At 37.9% G+C, this 13,690-nt stretch overlaps 1 non-coding gene across 1 annotated transcript; it reads left to right on the forward strand.

Moving 5' to 3' along the window:
* Positions 1-465: 465 nt before the first annotated feature.
* On the forward strand, positions 466-572 carry LOC132231999 (U6 spliceosomal RNA). Its single transcript, XR_009452163.1, has one exon. It is a non-coding gene; the product is annotated as a U6 spliceosomal RNA (small nuclear RNA).
* Positions 573-13,690: the final 13,118 nt, after the last annotated feature.

Raw genomic sequence — 13,690 nt, forward strand, 5'->3', positions numbered from 1 at the left:
AATAAGGATACCTACTTTTACCTAATAAAATGTATCAATTTAATCTGTTCATCCTACCCTGTGTGGCTAAAAAATTGACAAACTATATAACCTTATCCCTATTCACAACCATATGGATTTCATAAATATACAATTAAAAAGCAGATTTGCATAAAAGTTGTTCCAAGCATACTTAAATATTTTCCAATAATTGATACATATAAGAAAAAAAGAAATGAATGAAGATAATGTGTTCTTCCAAAAAGAGAAGATAGAGACCAGAATGTAACATGCATTCATAAGAATGAGTTAAACCACACCTTCTTTAGGTCAAGGGTCAAAAAGGATGATCCTAATGCTATCTACCTCTGGGGAATGAGAAGACAGCCTTTCCTTCTTATAGGCGGTTAGAACTGCCTCCATAACAGAGTGAACTGCTGCTTTTTAATTTCATTCATGATGGATTCTTAAAATATACACACACAGGTGCTCGCTTTGGCAGCACATATACTAAAATTGGAACGATACAGAGAAGATTAGCATGGCCCCTGCGCAAGGATGACACGCAAATTCGTGAAGCGTTCCATATTTTTACTGTATTACAAAGCCACTGTTCTTAAAACAGCTTGGTACTGGCACAAGAACAGACATATAGATCAATGGAATAGAATAGAGACCCCAGAAATCGACCCAAACCACTATGCTCAATTAATATTCGACAAAGGAGGCAAGAGCATACAATGGAGTCAAGACAGTCTTTTCAATAAATGGTGTTGGGAAAATTGGACAGATACATGCAAAAGGATGAAACTAGATCACCAACTCACACCATACACAAAAATAAACTCAAAATGGATAAAAGACTTAAACGTAAGACGGGAAACCATAAAAATACTAGAGGAATCCACAGGCAGCGAAATCGCAAACATATGCCGAAGAAATTACTTCTCTGATAATGCTCCTAGGGCAATGGAAACTAAAGAGAAAATAAACAAATGGGACTACATCAAAATAAAAAGCTTTTGCACAGCAAAGGAAACCATCAAAAAAACAACAAGAAGACCCACTACATGGGAGAACATATTTACCAATGATACCACCGATAAGGGTTTAATTTCCAACATTTACAGGGATCTCATGAAACTTAACAAAAGGAAAATAAACAATCCAATAAAAAAATGGGCAACGGACCTAGATAGACACTTTTCGAAAGAGGACATACAGAAGGCCGAAAGACATATGAAAACCTGCTCAAAGTCACTAATTATATGAGAGATGCAAATCAAAACGACAATGCGTTATCATCTCACACCTGTCAGAATAGCTATCATCAACAAATCAACAAACAACAAGTGTTGGAGAGGATGTGGAGAAAAAGGAACCCTTTTGCACTGCTGGTGGGAATGCAGACTGGTGCAGCCACTGTGGAGAACAGTATGGAGCTACCTCAGAAGACTAAAAATGGAACTCCCATTTGACCCAGTGATCCCACTACTAGGAATATATCCCAAGAAACCAGAAACACCAATTAGAAAGGATATATGCACCCCTATGTTCATAGCAGCACAATTCACCATAGCTAAGATTTTGAAACAGCCTAGGTGCCCATCAGCAGATGAGTGGATTAGAAAACTGTGGTACATATACACAATGGAATACTATGCTGCGGTAAAAAAAAAAAAAAGGAACTCTTGCCTTTTGCAACAACATGGATGGAACTGGAGAGCATTATGCTAAGTGAAATAAGCCAGTCAGAGAAAGATAAATACCACATGATCTCACTCATTTGTGGATTATAGAGAACAACATAGACTGATGAAAAGGGACAGACCCAAAGACTGAGAAACAGCGATCAGGCTATCAATCCCCAGAAGGAAAGTAGGGGAGGGCGGGGGTAAGGGGAAGAGATCAACAGAAGGACTTGTATACATGTATATAAGCCAAACCAATGGACATGGACAACGGGGGGATGGGAGCATGAGTTTGTGTGTGGGGGGGGAGGTTGGGGGTTAATGGGGGGGATGAGGACACATTTGTAATACCTTAACTAATAATAAAAAAATATATATATATACACACACAGAAACCCATAGGTCATGAATTTTACATAGTCAAATCAGTTTATTGTTTATAATTTATTCATTTTCTTAATTCTGATAAAACCATTACCCATCTGAAGATAAAATAATATTTATCTATTTGTTTATGACATTTTTTACATCAAACTCTATTTCATTTCAAATTTATTTTTGTTACAGGGCATATTATATTGCCCTTTCTCTTGAGACATTCTTCTAACAGTGTTGTCAAATGGAAATATAGGCAAGCCATGTATCTAAGTTGAAACATTTTAGTCACCACATTAAAAATATTAAAGATAACATGTGAAATTGATTTTAATAATATATTTTATTTAACCCAATAGTCACCAAATATTGGCATTTTAACATTTAACCAATATTAAATAAATTATTAATAAAATATTTTATATTTTTTATTTATTACAGTGTCTAGACTAGGCCAAATATGGAATCATTTATGCTAATCTACATCAGCACTTAACCAAGTTTCTACACCCAGCTCTCCCCCAAAATGGAAGACTTAGGCCAATCAATAATCCCATGCCTGCTCAGCACAAGTTAACTGCCCTTTCTCCAAACTTCCCTTTGCTCCATATAAGGAAAGTAACCCTGCCTTAACCAATCAGTGAATGCCCAATGTAACTTTCTTGTTCTTGTTCACTTTGAACTATAAAACCCACCCACTTTGTACAACTCTTTGAAGTTCCTTTCTGTTTTCTAGACTGGATGCTTTTCAATTCAGAAATCACTAAATAAAAGCCAACTAGATCTGAATTTTTGTAACAATACTAATTCTTTAAAATCTAGAGTATATTTTATACTTATAAGCATCTTATTTCAGACACTAAATAATCAGCAATACTTAGCATGCATTTAGATTTAGTGAATCTACAGTTGAAAAAGTAGATTCACATACCAAATTTTCCAAACAAACTTTAAAATTTTTCATTAAGTGATTCAAGTATCAGTTTTTAAATTTAAATTACATATAATTAAATTCAGTCATGCAATCCACATTTCAAGTTCTCAACTGTAACATGGGGTTAGTTGCTACAATATCAGACAGAAAAGTCTAGAGAATCTGTATCTGCTTAGTGGCTGAGCAGAGATTCAATTTAGTGAATATCCTTAGCATACAGTACTTACCATGTACTTAGCCAATGACATTCATAGCCCAAGCTAATGATAGATAGATAGATAGATAGATAGATAGATAGATAGATAGATAGATAGATGATATATAGATAGATACTGATAGGTAGATATGCTAAAATGCATAATAAATTTTATGTCACTGTAGACCTTATAGAATATCTGGATATCTGGAGTTGGAAAAAGAAAAATAACATGTTTGCTTTCAAAACTAGGATTTTATCTGGGCCCCACAAAAAAACTATAGCTTTAAATGCATCTCAATTTAACCTCATTCTTTGATGTTTTCCTCATTGGTGTTAGTAAGAAAAAGTTATCCTTATAATGATGCTACATTTCTCATTCAATTAAAAATGATTAATGAATATATAATTCAATTGTATGTATAAGGAAATTTGCAATGCATAATTTAAGGAACAAAAACTTATTTTCCAGTACTACCCCACAAATATTTTTAATATTAAACCCTAAATATTTTTTTATTGTTTTAATTACAGCTGACATACAATATTATATTAGTTTCAGGTGCATACCCCAGTGAAAGGACATTATAAAATGTATTAAGTGATCATCCTGAAAAATCTCATACCCGTCTGATGTCATACATAGTTGTTAGAATATTATTGACTATATTCACTAAGCTATACTTTAGACCCCCGTGACTACACTATAATTACTATTTTTTTAATTTTTTTTATTGATTTCAGAGAGGAAGGAAGAGGGAGAGAAAGAGGTAGAAATTATCAATGATGAGAGAGAATCATTTATTGGCTACCTCCTGTATGCCCCACACTGGGGATTGAACCAGGCATGTACCCTGAAGGAATTGAACTGTGACCTCTTGGTTTATAGGTCGATGAACCACCATTGAGCCACTTGTGGCTGGGCTATAACTACTAATTTATATTTCTAAATCCCTTCACTTTTTTCACTCATCCTCCCAACCCCCTTCCCATCTGGCAACCATCAAAATGTTCTCTGTATCTATGAGTCTGTTTCTGTTCTGTTTGTTCATTATTTTGATTTTAAAATTCAGTTTTTGATAGATATGTATTGCCATTTTATTGTTCATGTTTTGCATCTTTTTTTTCTTCTTCTTAAAGAAGATCCTTTAACATTTCATGTAATACTGGTTTGGTGGTGATGAGTTCCTTTAGCTTTTTCTTATCTGGGAAGCTCTTTATCTGACCTTAAATTCTAAATTATAACTTTGAAGGGTAGAGTAATTTTGGTTGTAGGTCCTTGCTCTTCATCACTTTGAATATTTCTTGTCACTCACTCCCTTCTGGCTTGCAAAGTTTCTGTTGAGAACTCAGCTGACAGTTGTATGGGTGCTCCCTTGTAACTAATTGCTTTCCTTTTTTTTTCTTAACTTTATTTTTTTGGTTAATTTTATTTATTTTTAAATTAAATTAGGGTAACATTGATCAGCATGAATATACTAGTGGCCTGGTGTACGGATTCTTGCACATTGAAAGGAAATGAATTAGAAAAAATATTTTAATATCATTATTTGCTCTTTTTCTATAATAGATATGTCAACCAAATTCACACTCAACAATGACAGATCGAAATACACACATGTAATTGGCACCAGTGAGTGCTTTATATGTATCATGCATGTGCAAGTCAACATTTATTTTTAAATTGCCAGTGTGCATCATATGTACTGGCCAGTTGGCCCATCAGATGGTCGGACGGATGGACAGTCGGTAACATAGTCTTTTATATATAGAGGCTAGAGGCCCAGTGCACAAAAATTTGTGCACTTGGGAGGGGGGGTCTCCTCAGCCCGGCCTGTGCCCTCTCGCAGTCTGGGACCCCTCGGAGGATGTCCACCTGCTGGCTTAGGACCGATCCCCTGGGGAGCTGGCAGTCAGAAATCCCTCTGGCAGCCCAGGAGCCCTCGGGGGATGTCCAATTGCCAGCAGGGACCAGGCCTAAGCTGCAGTCAGACATCCTTAGCACTGCTAAGAAGGCGGGAGAGGCTCCCGCCATCACTGCTGTGCTGGCAGCTGGCAGCCTGGCTTGTGGCTGAGCAGAGCTCCCCATGTGGTAGCACACTGACCACCAGGGGGCAGCTCCTGCATTGAGCGTCTGCTCTCTGGTGGTCAGTGTGTGTCATAGTGACCAGTCATTCCCAGTTGTTCTGCTGTTAGGGTCAATTTGCATATTACCCTTTTATTATATAGGATAGGTTTCAGGTGTGGATTTCTATGTTAGAAATATCTGTATATTGCATTGTGTGCTCACTACCCAAAGTCAAATCTTCTCCTGTCACCATATATTAGGACCCCTTCCTCCCCACAGCTTTTTCCCTCTGGTAACCACCACACTGCTGTTTGTGTTCATGAGTTTCAGTTTTATATCCTACATATGAATGAAATCATATTATTCTTAGCTTTTTCTGACTGATTTATTTTACTTAGCATAATGTTCTCAAGGTCCATCCATGTTGTTGCAAATGGTGCTATTTCATTCTTTCTTATGGCTGAGTAGTAGTCCATTGTGTATGTGTATCACGTCTTCTTTATCCAAACCTTTATCACAGGGCACTTTGGTTGTTTCCATGTCTTGACTCCCGTGAATAATGCTGCAATGAACATAGGAATGCATATCTTTGTGAATACAAGTTTTTGAGTTTTTTTGGTATAAATCCAGGAGAGGGATTGCTGGGTCTTAAGGTAGATCTATCCTCAATTTTTGGAGGAACTTCCAGACTGCTTTTCATAGTGGTTGTACCAGTCTATATTCTGTTGTACCAGCAGTGGATGAGGGTTCTCTTTTTTCCACAACCTCTCTAATACTTGTTATTGCTTGCCTTACAAACTGCTTTTTTTCTCATTGCTTCTAAGATTTTCTGTCTTTAATCTTTAGCATTTTAATTATGATGTGTCTTGGTGTGGGACTCTTTGGTTCCTCTTGTTTAGGACTCTGTGCTTCCTATCTTTGTATGTCTATTTCTTTCACTAAGTGAGGGAGGTTTTCTATCATTAGTTTTTCAAATGGGTTTTCAATTCCTTCCTCCCTCTTTTCTCCTTCCAGCTCCCGCATGATGCAAATGTTGGTATGCTTGAAGTTGTCCCAGAGGCTCCTTATACTATTTTCATATTTTAGGATTCATTTTCTTCTTTGATCTTTGATTGGGTATTTTTTGCTTCCTTATATTCCAAATTCTTGATTTTATTCTCAATGTCCTCTACTGTTGATTCCCTGTAAATTATTCTTTATTTCAATTAGTGTATTCTTCATTTCTGACTGGTCCTTTTTTATGTTGTTGATGTTTTCACTAAGTTCCTTGAAGTTCTCAGTAAGTTCCTTGAGCATCCTTAAAACTCTGTATCTGAGAGTTTTCTTGCTTCTATTTCATTTAGTTCTTTTTCTGGAGATTTCCCCTATTCTTTCATTTGTGACATGTTTCTTTGTCTAAACATTTTGGCTACTTCCTTGTGCTTATTTCTATTTATGGAGTAGATCTGCTATGGTTCCCAGACTTGGTACAGTGTCCTTGTGTAGTAGGTATCCTGTAGGGCCCATTGGCTCAGCCTCCTCAGTAACCTGAACTGGGCACTCTAGAAGCACTATCCTGTTGTAGTTGAGGCTTGATTTCCGTTTGCATCCCTAGGTGGGATTGACCCCCCCAGGCCAATCATTTATGAGGATCAGCTTTGACTGCAGTGGAAGAGCTGTTGTGCAAGAGACACCCTTATGGAGCAGGACTTGCTTCAGTGGGGCTTTGGTGCTCACCAAGTCCTTCCCTTGAATATATATATCACTTCTGGAGGTGGTAGGGTTATGATCTGGTGTGGTGGAAGTTGCCCACCAAGTGCACTGGCTCTGGGCCCCCCCGGGAAGTGTAAGGTCAGCCATTGCCTGTGCCCTGCCCAGGGCCACCCCGCATGAGCTACAAAGCAATCTGAAGATGGCTGCTACTTGTGTTGGGCTTAGAGGTGCCGAGGAGAGGCCAAGCTGTGAAACAAGGTGGGCTGTGGCTAGCATCAGGCCTGGGGCCACGTATTGAGAGGTATGGTGCACACTGATGCAAGCTGCTGTTTCTTTAAGAGATTTTAGGAAAGTCTAAAGCAGGAGGCAAAAGAGGTCAGTTGTATAGAAAAGCCACTGGAAATTATTTGGATGAACCTGCAAGTAGGGAGGGGCATGGTCTCAGGGAATCATGGGAGGGGGGTGAAAAGTGTGAACTAGATTGATGGAGACTCAGATATTGTGTCTGCCTGCTGGCTCTGGGACAGGGAGGGCTCAGCAAAGGAACACTGGCCTCTTCTAGTACTTCTGTCTGGGAGAAAGCTGCCCCTCCAGCACTCACCCTGATTCTAGACAAGTTAGTTCCTCTCTGAATGTTCCAGGTTCTTTTTGGGCTGTTGCCCCAGTGCTGAAGCTCAGAAGGAAATAATCTGAGTAAGTCAGTGTGAGGGCCCTTTACGAGGAATGAGTGGGCTCCAGCAGCCTCTGTGTCACTCAGCCACAATCCCTGCTGGCTTTTACAGCCCAAAGTTTTTGGGACTTCTCTTCCCAGCACTGGAAGCCTAGACTGAGGAGCTGGTTTGGGGCTGGGAAACCTCCATAACCAAGACCTCTTTCCCGATTTTAAAGTACCACGTGTGGGTGAGAGACCAGCCAGTTCCAAGATTCCACCTATGGGAACCCTAATCAGAATATGCCGGATGTGCAAGGCCAATTGGGTTGTGGGAACCCTAATCAGTGGACACCAGATGTTCAAGATTAATCTGAGCAAGAACACAGCAATCTTACTGTGTGCAATGCCCAGGCATACCTTTCTATAACCCAATACTGATGTCACTATTTGGCAAGAAGCCTTTTTGTCTAAGTCGGTATAAAGATGTGTTACTGACCAACTGGTGGCAGCTGCTTGGTCAGGCTGCTTTGTTAGCAATGGCCTCTATGTTTACAAGGGCTCCTGTGTTTGCTACTCTATTAGCAAGGGCTCCTATGTTTCCTGTAAGGCTATTTTGAAGAACTGCTTTGTCTGATGGATCCTTGGTAGCAATGGCTACTTGGTCTACAATAAACTCTCTCTTATATGCCTACGACTGCTCATATCTTCTCAGTCTAATACCCGGCATCCAAGAATGTCCAGTTCCTAGCAGAAGACCTGTGCCCCCACAGTTGGCATAGTTGAGCAAGTTCATGGAGTAAGTACTCCGACACTACCCCACCTCTTCACCTTTCCTACAAGTCTCACTGTGCTTCTTCTTTAATTCCCTAGTTGTAGGAATTCTGTTCAACTACATTTCAGGCGGTTCTGAATGATGGTTGTTTTGTATTTTAGTTGTAATTTTGATCTGGTTGTGGGAGCAGTGAGCACTGTGTTTACCTACGCTGTCATCTTGCCCATCTTCTCTGCTTTATTTGTTCTTACCATTTGGTGTGGGGAGTCCTGAGTGGCTTTCTCTTTACCTTGACCTCCTCCCCGGAGAGAAGAAGAAAGAAAAAGAGCAAGCATATAGTAGTCCCCATATTGGTGCTGGGCTCCACCTGCTGGACTCTAACCTCTGCTGGGCTCTCCTCTGGCTCCTCTCCAAAAAAAGTATTTTATAGATGGGTAATGTCAGGCACCGACATAAGTGCTTATCACCAAAATAAGCCACTACCAGTGTAAGAGCTCATTGTGAAGAGCTCGTAAGGGTGAGTTATCCTTAGAGCCAGGAGGTAATCAAGTGGCACCATTTGACAATAATTAGATTCATATTTAGATTTTTACATATTACAATAATAGGAATGGGGGGCAGAAATAAGAATAAAATGCTTAAATTTGTAGGAAATACTTTATATTTAACCTAGAAAGACAAGTTTTAAAGCTAACAACTAATGTCTATATTCTCATGAACAGCCATTTTGAAGATTTATTGACTAGCTGTCAATCAGCCACAGAAGACAAGTTCCTTCAAAGCATTGTTAGTGCCAGAAGAGCTTCCTAAATGGGCCAGTGGTTTACCTTGCAACAAATCATGGAAGAAAAATTTGAGCTTCTGTAACTAGCCATTGTTTTTAATGTCAGACTCCCAGTGGTCTCAGGTTTGGGTTTAATTTTCCTGTGCCTCCATTGATTTCCACGTGTGATACAAAGGAACAGAATCTTTCCATGGATAGTTATAGGAATAAATCACTATAGAAAATAAAAAAAACCTCTCAGTTTTGGAAATAGCTGGAGTGGGTCATCTTTAAGATATTCTAAACTGTGGAATTTGATTAAAGTTACTTCCTCAGTGCAGTTTTCATGGTTTCATTCACAGAGCCTTCTTTTCGAAATCATTGAACCACATTTTCCTGTGAAATAAAATGAATGCCCATATGTTTTTAGTCATTTTGTGACAAAATTTGTATTCTTTTTATTAGAGACTTTGGGGTTTGATTTTCCGAGCTAGTTCCAACAGGATTTTTCAACTGCTGCTGGGAAAAGGCCTCTTGTGACACAGTGGTTTTAATTCAGGTTCAGACAATGGGCGTGAAATGTCACTCCAATGCATTTGTTACAGATGTTATATATTATCACTACTTTATTCATAACTGTTTCTACAGTAAAGGACAATTTTGGTGTTTATTGTTTCATTTGGGGGCCAATAATATGAATATTATACATTTTAATATACAATTAAGGACCAAACTGTTGACTCTAATAGGAAATGGAACAAAAATAGAAATATTAAAAAAAAACACTAAAGAAAACAAAATAAAATAATCTTGTGATGAAATAACTTGCTCCTTAAATTACATCTAATGTGCATATAATATTGTGCTTGTGTACTAAAATTGTCTAAGAATATTTTTGTCACTTCAGTCTGCTAAATAAGCTAATTTTTATTTGCTTCATTTTCTATAATCTGATAATGAGAGAATTAAGAAAACATATTCTAATGAGCAAGTTTTCATTTGAACATGGAATTTTCCTCTAATCTTTGAAGTGATAGATATAAATTTTTATGAGTGATAGAGACAGCTGATTTTGCAGGGGATACCATCTTGCCTTAGACAACCCTGATTCTGAGCAGCTAGTTTGAATAACTTGTTACTTTCTGCAAGCAACCTCTTCCATTTTTCTCAGAAGATGAGAAAAGCCTGGATTGGAAGAGGAGAAAAACCAGAGGAGGGGAAAAGAGGCGAACATGGAAATAGAGTGGATAACTGCTGAGGCATGGCTAATCAGAAAGAGACACTCCATGAATATTATGGACCCATTGTGATAATAAAATTGGAATAAAATTGCCTACCCAATCCACTCGAGACACTCTGCATCTTTAATTTTTAAAGTTATAAAGACACTTGACACAGAAGGGGATCAATTATCATGAGTTTGCGTGCAAATACTTCAGCAAGCAGTGTCAGAGTTAGGAGGAAAATTGCAGGCTTGCAGCCCTATAATGGCAACTAATTACACTATTCCAGGGCCCCTTTCCAATGGTCTCAGTTGGCGGTAATGGTCATGGCTGATTTATTTTGAATCAATTTCAGGAGTCTGAAGTTATTTATATATTTGTTAAAGAAAACTGGTTCTGATCATGAATCCACCAAAACATAAAGGAGTCCTGCTAGCTTGTTAGATACTCAGGTCTCTGAGATGAATAGTTTGGCACCATTTAATAATGGAATAGAAGTGTCTGGTTTGGGATAGAGGCAGATTCCAGATCATAGTGGCCCCTCTCAGAACAGGCAAACTTGAACATATACATTTTGGTAGATGAGTTTTTGACTGTCTCCCCTGAATGGGACAATTAGTAGAGTGTTTTTTTTCAGGTAAAATAAAGTTTATAGGGTGCTTTCCTTTATGTTTAATAATAGTTTTGAGGGCATGCTCAGGCACTGGCATGGTTTTGAATTGTCAAGGTAAACGCAAATTTTATTTTTTGTTCTATTTAAGATTACCTAAATCTTTTACTTATCTAATATTAATCAGGTGATTTAGTGGAAAGTCTTTATTCTTCTTTTTTGTTCCATCTTCACATAGTCTTGTGGGATTAATATTCCCATAGGGTCTAGTTTGAGGGAAAAAAATTGGTTGGGTAGACAAGGAAAATTAATTTCATTACTGAGTTCAATAAAACAACCCATTAGAAGCTAGCATTGTCAGACTTGCAGTGAACAATAAAAAATAAGTAAACCTCCTTATTGCCTTTTTTCCTTAGGAGAAAACTACATCTCTCTCACTCTACTGCTTATGTGAAAACTACCTTAGTAGACATGACTTGTGAAACTGTTTCCTTTCTTTCTATTTCTTATCTTAGCAATTTGCCCATTGAATAAGTGAAATTAGTAATGAATTGCTTTCTGTTTCTGTTATACTGAATGTACTGCTTTAATATATATTTAAAATTAATTCATTACATATAAAACAAATTCAAACCATGGTTTTCCTCTAAATCTCTTCCAAAGGATATCACCTTTACAGAGCTTTGCCTGTAAAAGAAGCTATAAGCCATTACAAAAACAAGCATGTGTTCTCAGCCTTCATGGCCACCTGTGTCACCACCTGCATGACACACTGACCTCCATCAGATGCAGTGGTGATCATGCCAAACATGGAGATTATTATCAACACTACATGTGCCACCTAGAAGCTGATCAAATTTCAAAGTCAACTCCTCATTTTGCTGACTTGAATCTAGCAGCAGTATCTTGTTTTGTATCAATTCTTAAAATCATGAAATAGACATATTTACACACTTAGCAGAAAAATGTTACAATAAATGTATATTTCTTTCATCCTTTTTCTATCTTTTCTAATTTTCACTTTATTTCTTTTAAGAGCTATTTCTTTTAGAAACATCTATTTGAATTAGAAAATAAATGTTAGCACAGTGCTGATTAATACCGGGCTCCACAGTGAGGAGATTATTCCCACTGCCATCCTCAAATCCACATCAGTCTCAGGATGCGGGACCGCAAAGCTACAGCTCTCTATTGATTCATTGACCAACATGCTTAATAGAAGTAGAGTTATTTTTTCTTTCTTCCATCCGCTTTGTGGTCTACTTGGAGATGAGAGGCTGCTAGCAGTGCGATAGGAACTAACAGCATTACATGCTACAAAGAGCAATTGCCTGAACAATTTTCCTAAGCCAGAGCCAAAGCAAAGCAAATGCAGTACTCCGGCTTGCCTCTCTGTCAGCCACATGAGAGTGTAGCTGCACGGCGATCTCCACAGGGCAAATTCCGTGACAGAAACTGAATTCTGTGGCCAATTGCACGGCGGCATGGGTCTGCCTCCAGTACAGAATTTAAATATTGAATACTACATACATGTTTTTCTTTTCGGGAGCTATCAAAAATAAAGAATTTATTAACACGTGTGCATTTGCTTGACTTCTTTGGAGAAATGCACCTTCCAACTAAAGATAGATGCACAACCTTTTTTTGAAATTAGCATCATATTATACAGCTTGGTATTTTTAATATCAAGTCCAATGAAACAATGACCAAAAATCCCATCTTAAAATGACTCAATCTTATATCCTTCAGCTAAAATATAGACAAAATATTTCCTGAGATCTAACCAGTCAGAGTAGAGTGTCTCTTTTCTCTTTTAGAATGTTATATAATTCAAAAAATTATCTCTTCCCTTCTAAAGATGTAAGAGGAAAATGAAATGGAAAAGTTCAACTGCCAGCTGAACCTTTAATAGATAACATTTACAGCAACTGGCTCTTCCCATATCCCATGCTGGAAAATATAAGTAAATTGCATTCATTGAATCTGAAGGTTCAAATACATAGAATCAATGTTTACTGCACTTCACTTTCTTCTTTTGCTTTTAGTTTGTAATAGAATTTTATTGTTTAAATTTCAAATTCAAAGCTACACAATAAAGAATTATTTATTTTGTGCTTTTATATTGGAACGAGAGGCCTTGTGCAAGAAAATCATGCACTGGGGGGTTCCCTCAGCCTGGCCTGTGCCCTCTCGCAGTCCAGGACCCCTCAGGTGATGTCTGCCTGCTGGCTTATGCCTGATCCCCTGGGGCATCAAATAGATGACATGCTCCAATTGGAATAATTAGAAGAGGATCTAATAAATAAACTGCTTACCAAGGCACAGTACAAAGAAATCACAGGAACTGTCACCAGAGTCCAGAGCTAGAAATAGTTAACCTATTACCATCCCCAGGCCTAAATTGAGGAAAGAAATATGGCTTTTGGAATCAAAGAGAAAGCCTTGTATAGAAAGCTGCTTGGTCAAGAGGTGATCCTTCTGTAGGAGAAATGGGAATGAATTCACTGAACTCTCTCTCCTTCCTCTGATCTTTTCCAGCAGACTTCTCACAGTAAGCCCACTGGAACTTAAGAGGACCTCTTAATATGTTGTCCATATAGGTCAGACTCCTTGGATAAGAACAAGTGAGAAGGACAAAGTGCAAATCTAAAAGAGAATAAAGGCATGAGATAAATAAAGTGTAAATAAAGGAAGAAATGCCAAGGAAAGAGCTAAAAGAGAAAAAGACATCAATT

This window comes from Myotis daubentonii, chromosome 3, assembly GCF_963259705.1.
Source record: "Myotis daubentonii chromosome 3, mMyoDau2.1, whole genome shotgun sequence".
In the NCBI taxonomy this organism is placed as follows: domain Eukaryota; kingdom Metazoa; phylum Chordata; class Mammalia; order Chiroptera; family Vespertilionidae; genus Myotis; species Myotis daubentonii.